A 7,599-nucleotide genomic window follows, 5' to 3' on the forward strand; every position below is an offset into this window, starting at 1 on the left:
GAATGAAAGATGGGTAAACACTACAGGTCATACAGACATTAGTAGGATAAAATGAATATGTCTCATATGATATGGTTTGGCTGTGTCCCCACCCAAATCCCAAATTGTATTTCCCATAATCCTCACATGTTCTGGGAGGGACAAGGTGGAGATAATTGGATCATGGAGGCAGTTTCTCCCATCCTGTTCTGATGATGGTGAGTTAGTTCTTATGAGATCTGATGGTTTTATAAGGGGCTTCCCCCTTCACTGGGCACTCATTCTTCTCCTTCCTGCCACGATGTGAAGAAGGACGTGTTTGCTTCCTCTTCCAAGATGATTGTAATTTTCCTGAGGCCTCCTCAGCCCTGAGGAACTGTGAGTCAATTAAACCTCTTTTCTTTATAAATTACCCAGTCTTGGGTATGTCCTTTTAGCAGCAGGAGAAGGAACTAATACACCAAAAATTTTACATGAACCAATTCCTTGAAATCTGCAGACTACCAAAACTCATGCATGAGGAACTAGACCATCTGAATAGTCTTCTATTTATTCAATACATTAAGTTCAAAATTAAAGATATCTAACAATGACATTTCCAAGCCCAGATGGTTTTGTTGGCTAACTTTACCAAATATTTGAGGATAACTACTCTGCAGAATCTCTTTGAGAAAATAGAAGAACACTTCTCAGCTAATCTCATGAGGTTAGCATGACTCTAATGCCAAAACTAGACAAAGACATAACAAGGAAACAAACCCCTACAAACCAAAATTCTTCATGAACATAGGTGTGAAAATCAACAAAATATAGCCAACGAATTCCAGTGTGATCTGGGCAAGGCACCTAATCTCCCTGAAACAAAATTTTATTTGGCTTAGATGAGGACTGAAGCCAGATGTGGTGGCACAAGCCCATAGTCCCAGCTACTTGAGAGACTGAGGCAAAAGGATTGCTTGAGCCCAGGAATTTGAGACTAGCCTGAGCAACATAGTGAGACTGTCTCAAAAAGGAAAAAAAAAAAAAAAAAAGAAGGATGATGACATCTTTGTGACATCAACATGAGGTAATAATGCACCTTAGAATACTTAACATAGAACTGGCATAAGTGCCCAGGGAATTTTGTGTTGCCTTTAGTCTGGCCCAGTTATCTTCCTCACACCACTCTGCTACTTGTCACATGTTGTGCTTGTGAACTTATTGGAAGACAGAAGCTACTGCTACTGAAGTGGCTTTTGCTATTGATGCAGGAGCCCTGGGGAGCCTCGGAGAATCCCTGCAGGTCACTTGAGGAAACCTGGGTCAGAGCCAGGTTCATCAACACTCCTGGGGTGGCACGATTGTCAATTGTGTCATTGGGCAGTCTCTGATCAGTGCTGTTTTATTAGCAAATACTGAATTCCACTCCAAAAGGTATGGCCTGTGCTCAGAGTTTGTTATGGGTGAAATCATTCTTCACGAGCAGTAAATATCTATCTCTGGGAGTGTTCAGCATCTTGAAGGGGCTGGTATATGTCTCCCTGTGAATAGATTTGGGTCAGCCCTACTTCCTACCCCTCATTTCCCTGAGCCCACTACGTACTTAGTTCCCAAAGTCCCCTGATAAATTATTGCACCTGCCTCTCTTGATGGTTTGGGAATCAATAGATTTGCTTTCCTTTCTTCCGCACTGGCTGATATGGTTTGGCTGTGCCTCCATTCAAATCTCAACTTGAATTGTATCTCCCAGAATTCCCATGTGCTGTGGGAGAGACCCAGGGGGAGGTAAGTGAATCATGGGGGCCGGTCTTTCCCATGCTATTCTCATGATAGTGAATAAGTCTTACAAGATCTGACGGGTTTATCAGAGGTTTCCACTTTTGCTTCTTCCTCATTTTCCTCTTGCTGCTGCCATATAAGAAGGGCCTTTCACCTCCTGCCATGATTCTGAGGCCTCCCCAGTCACGTGGAACCGTAAGTCCAATTAAACCTCTTTTTCTTCCCAGTCTCGGGTATGGCTTTATCAGCAGCTTGACAATGAACTAATACACTGGCTCAGAGTGCAACTGGGTGATGCCTCTTTTTAAAATACCATAGCCTGAAAAACACCTCCTTAATGTAGGATCCAAACCTGCCTCCCTCCCCCCAAAACCCACCTCCCCACCCCCAAGGCCATGGCTTTGGTTCACACATCCTGCTGCCCGCCTTTTCCCTTCAGCCTCTCTGACGCAGAGTCAAGCCATTTTCCACCACTGACCCCTTGGTTTGAAAAGGTCCATCCACCCTTACAGTCACTGAGGGCTGGCACGGAGCTGCAGGGGCCTCTCTGGACATGAGTGTTCTCACCTGGAAATTGGAGACACTGATACTCCTCACCTCCTAGAAGGAGCTGAGAGTCGTGAGAGATTATTTGGACAAACACTGAGGACAAGACCTGACCCATGGTGGGTGCTTAACGAAGGCTAAGACTTATGATTATTATTGTTTGGGGAAAAATTAATGCTTCCTCTTGTGTCCATAGTGCTTGTGAGTTTGCAAAGTGTTGATTTGTTTTCATTCCATTCCAGCTGGGAGGCAAGCCTGCAAGGGCGGGTCAAGGAGCAGGAAGGCCTCTGATCACAGATGAGGAAGCAGCGCTCCAGCCCCATGGTGGAGTGGGACGCAGTTGAGCAGCGCTGCAGCTTGAATGCCTGACAGCTTCCCACATTACTCTAGGGGAAGGACTGGTCAGCCCTTTGAAGAGGGAAACTGGGACTTCCATGATGGAGCTTGGAGAGCAGAGACTGTGTCTATTCAGTGTGTTCCTGCTGCCCCATGCTGTGCCTGGTTCGTAAGGATAGACCCTCAGTAAAACATGTTGGATGAATGAATGAGTGAGTGAATAAGGGCAAGGCAGGGTGGCTGAGTCAGGGGTGGGAGATAGTGGCAATGGAGGGCATGTGCTTAGCAATACCCTAAGCCCACTGAGTGCTGGGCATTAAGCCACACTGAGCCAGCTTGCATGACATCATCACTGGGATCATCAGTCCCATTTTACAGATGAGGAAACTGAGACTTGCTTGCCAGCAGGGAGTCAGTAAGTTCTACATCTGAGATTGAGTACAAGCCTGTCTGATTCCCGTCACACTTCCCAAATATCCCAGAGGTGTATGTGATGGCAGTTTATCAACGTTCGAATCAGGGCCCTGTTTTCTATATAACTGCAATGATCCAGCTCGTGGGAGCATAAGCCTGAAGCCCCAGACCAAGGCCCGGCAGGGTCCATTTCTGGTGAGGGCTCCTTTCTTGGCTTGCAGACAGCCACCTTCTCACTTTGTCCTCCTGTGGCGGAAAGAGAGGGTACGCTCTGCTGTCTCTTCCTCTTCTTACAAGGGCAGAGCCATATTGGATCAGGGCCCGACCCTGATGACCTCATTTCACCTTTATCACTTCCTCACAGGCTCTATCTCACAGTATGTCACATTGGGGATTAGGGTTTCATCACAGGAATTTAGGGAAGACACAAAAATGTAGTCCAGATTGTGAGGTAGGCTGAACAATATCCCCCAAAATCTGTCCATGTCTTAATCCCCGGATCCTACAAAAGGCTCCTTAAATGGGAAGAGGAGCTTTGCAGACATGATTATGTGGAGGATCTTGGAACAGAGAGATGATCCTGGGCTATTCAGGGCGGTCTGATGTCATCCCAAGAGTCCTTATAAGAGGGAGTCAGGAGGAACCAGGCTGAGGGAATGGCAATGTGAAAAGGGAAACAGAAATTGGAGTGATGTTGGCCGGGCATGGTGATTCATGCCTGTGATCCCTGCACTTTGGGAGGCTGAGGTGGGCAAATTAATTGAGATCAGGAGTTCGAGACCAGCCTGGTTAACATGGCGAAACCCCATGTCTACTAAAAATACAAAAATTAGCTGGGTGTGGTGGTGTGTGCCTGTAATCCCAGCTACTTGGGAGGCTGAAGCAGGAGAATCGCTTGAACTCAGAAGGCAGAGATTGTAGTGAGCCGAGATCGTGCCATTGCACTCCGGCCTGGGCAACAGAGTGAGACTCCATCAAAAAAAGAAAGAAGGAAGGAAGGGAGGGAGGGAGGGAGGGAGGGAGGAAGGAAGGAAGGAAGGAAGGAAGGAAAGAAAGAAAGAGAACAAAGAAATTGGAGTGATGTATTTCGAAGATAGGGGAAGAGCCACCAACTAAGGAACATCAGTGCACCCAGTAGACAGTGAGAAAGGCAGGGAAGCGACTCTATCCCAGCATCTCCAGAAGGAACCGACACCTTGTCTTCAGCCCAGTGAAGCTGAGTTTAGGCTTTGAGCTCTAAACGGTAAGAGAATTCATCTGTACTGGATTCAGCCTCTGTTTGTGGAAGGTTGTCACAGCGGCAACAGGGAATGAGTACAGCAGGGATTAGTTTTGACGGTGAGAGACAGGAAATCCCAAGTATCAGTGGCTTCAACGAGAGACTTGGCTACAGTCTGTAGGTGGTCCAGGGTCACAGAGGGAGGGGCGCTGCCCCCTGAGGTCCTCAGGCCCACCTCCTCCCAGGACCCTGCTTCACCATCCTGGGTGGGAACCTCAACCTCATGGCCCAAGATGGCATCCACACAACAGGTGGCAGGAGGGAGAAGGGGACAGCAAGACAAGGAGAGGGCTGTGCACCAGTGTCCCTTCTGGAAGGTCACTACTAGAGCTGCTGCGCACTTCTCTCATTCCTCTTGCCAGAATGTCGCTACAGGGCCACACCTTGCCAAAAGGGAGACACGACAAGGGAGTTCTTATTTCCTGCAGACTCATGCCTAGAGGGAATTTTTATTGCAATGGAAGAAGGGGAGAATAGATGTTGGGGATAACCCACATCTCTGCTATATTTCACCTGTCTGAGCCGATGCCATTTAGGAGTGTGCTCAGTGTCAAGGAGCAGAAATCCTGCCCCAAAAGGGCCTAAGTAAGTAAGACTTCGTTTTTCTCACAGAGCAAGAAGTGTCTGGTGGATGGTACAGTGCAGTCGGCCCAAAGATGACCACATTTTGAGGGTTGGTTTCCATCCTCAGATCTGTAGCCTCATGGACGGAAGACGGCTGCTGTGGTTCCAGGTGTCAATTCTTTTCTTTTCTTTCTTTCTTTTTTCTTTTGGAATAGAGTCTTGATCTGTCACCCAGACTGGAGTGCAGTGGCGCCATCTCGGCTCACTGTAATGTCCGCCTCCCAGGTTCAAGCGATTCTCATGCCCCAGCCTCCCAAGTAGCTGGGATTACAGGTGTGCACCATGACCAGATAATTTTTTGTATTTAGTAGAGATGGGGTTTCACCATGTTGGCAAGGATGGTCTCCAACTCTGGACCTCAACTGATCCACCTGCCTCAGCCTCCCAAAATGCTGGGATTACAGGTGTGAGCCACCGTACCCAGCCCAGGTGTCATTTTTACATGGAAGGCAGGAGGAAGGATGAAGAATAATGCCAGACTTGTATGTCCCTCTTCCACAGGAGAACAAAAGGTTTTCCACACACCCCCAAAGACTGCATAGAGTCCCATTGGCCAGGAGGGGATCTCCTGAAACCCCTCTCTGCAAGGGAGTCTGGAAAGCCAAGGATTAAGCTGCCTAGCCTCTCTATTAGATAATAGATGAAAATCCTTGTACCCTTTGAACACTAATTCCATTTCTAGGAATTCCTATACCAACAGTTTCTATCAAAGATGTGCACAGAGAATATGCCCAAAGCTGTTCACTACAGCTTTACTTACTGTGAAGAATCCTAAACATCCCAAATGCTCAACATGCGCTGTTAGGTTGGGTCCCACATTGGGTCCCAGTCATTCAGTGTCTGGCCCCAGCACCTCGGTTACTTAATATGGAAAATAGAAGAAAATGTGTTTTACCTGTTAGGATGATGGTGAGGACCAGAGATAAGAAATAGAGCTTGTGTGTATCCGGGAGAGGTGGCTCATGCCTGTAATCCCAGCACTTCGGGAGGCCAAGGCAGGCGGATCATGAGGTCAGGAGTTTGAGACCAGCCTGGTCAACATGGTGAAACCCTGTCTCTACTAAAGATACAAAAAATTAGCTGGGCATGGTGGCACGCACCTGTAATCCCAGCTAATCGGAAGGCTGAGGCAGGAGAGTCGCTTGAACCTGGGAGGCGGAGGTTGTGATGAGTCGAGATCACACCATGGCACTCCAGCCTGGGTGACAGAGCAAGACTCCGTCTCAAAAAAAAGAAAAAAGAAAAAAGAAAGAAAGAAATAGAGCTTATGTGGTGCATGGTTGCTGCTCAGTCAACGGTCTCCAACCCTTCCAGCCCCTGCGCATCTCCACCAGCCAAAAATATGGGGCAGATGTCAACATGTTCGATGCACCTTGTTCTCCAAGATCTCGGGAGAGTGGAACTCCGCCCTCCGACTCTCTAGACTCTGGAGTGAGAGCTATCTGTGTGACAACGTGGGGACAACACTGGCTTTGGGGCAAGCCACCTAGGCTCAAATTGGTGGTTAGGTGAGTTCATGTTCTCTAATCCTGCAGAGGGGCCGCTCGGTCGTCTCATCTGTATAATGCGGCAACAGTCCTGACCTCACAGGCAATTGTGAGATTTCACCAAAAAAAAAAAAAAAGTACCCCCAGACAGGGTCTGGAACCTAGTAAGCCCAAAGAACCACTGGCCTTTTCACTCCTGACAGCGGATATTGGAGGAAGCGCCCATCTCCTCTGACACAGAGGCACCCACAGTAGCAGGGGGAATGCTGTAACACAAAGGGTTTCCGTTCCAGCTGGAAGTTTCCTTGGCCTGAGATATCCAGGGCTCCTGGCTAAAAGGTGACCTAATTATTAATGAAAACTCCAGAGATGAAAGCTAAGACATAATCCACCCCTGAATGGACTCGGAAGGAGCAGATAATGGGACAATAAAATTAATCTTGTAGAAAAACACAATTAGCTGTATCATTTATGAATCTCATCTCCTTCCACACCGGGCGACGCAGGAGCAACACGGGCAGAGTGTTCTCGGCACAGCCTCCCATTTTGCACGCACAGACGCCCCTTTTCCTGGGACAACATTTTCCTTTCACATTCAGGGGTCATTGTTGGAGGTTTAAAAACAATCTTCAGAAACCAAGATGACCCAGAGAACGAAGTGAATGGCGCTGTCCTGTATCCCCCCATTTCTTGCCAGTTTCCAGTCTCTTCAATGCAATTAAAGAACCATTTAATGAGAACATGGTGGGGAACAGGCCCCGCACTAGGCCAAGGCCTGGGGGATGAACGAGCTCCGTCTCTGCCCTTCCAGGGCTCACAGACCAGAAGCGGGAAAGGAGAGGGCACAGAAAGCTGGAGACAGACAGACCCAAACCCAGCTCCTCCCTCCCAGCTGTGTGATTTTGTGCAAGTGCTTCACCTCCCTGGGCCTCAGTTTACTCACAGGTAACATGCGGTGAATGAGGGTGCCTCCCTCACTCCCACAGCTGGGAGGGGATTAAAGGAGAGAAAATCTGCAGATTGCCCACTGGCACAGGACAGGCCCACAGCAGGCTCAGTTGCTGCAAGTTCGGAGTCATCCTCTTCCCTGCCATCCCTCGTCTTCTTCCTCATTTTACTCTGACCATCTCTTTTTAAAAATTGAGATACATCTGAGTTCAGGAGTTTGAGACCACC

The 7,599-nt window shown here is 48.2% G+C and overlaps 1 long non-coding RNA gene across 10 annotated transcripts; it reads left to right on the forward strand.

Annotated features, from left to right (window-relative positions):
- The first annotated feature begins 1,089 nt into the window (after positions 1-1,089).
- On the forward strand, positions 1,090-7,316 carry LOC139362458 (uncharacterized). Of its 10 annotated transcripts, none has more exons than XR_011621553.1 (8): positions 1,090-1,392; positions 1,709-1,743; positions 1,879-1,932; positions 2,177-2,402; positions 2,526-2,831; positions 4,925-5,045; positions 6,251-6,444; positions 6,627-7,315. It is a non-coding gene; the product is annotated as an uncharacterized lncRNA (long non-coding RNA). The 10 variants fall into 10 exon arrangements; XR_011621554.1 differs by having other exon boundaries at positions 1,882-1,932; XR_011621556.1 differs by having other exon boundaries at positions 1,090-1,743; positions 1,882-1,932; positions 2,526-2,784; positions 6,627-7,316.
- The last annotated feature ends 283 nt before the right edge of the window (positions 7,317-7,599 follow it).

The sequence above is a fragment of the Macaca nemestrina genome, chromosome 3, assembly GCF_043159975.1.
Source record: "Macaca nemestrina isolate mMacNem1 chromosome 3, mMacNem.hap1, whole genome shotgun sequence".
NCBI classification, from domain to species: Eukaryota; Metazoa; Chordata; class Mammalia; order Primates; family Cercopithecidae; genus Macaca; species Macaca nemestrina.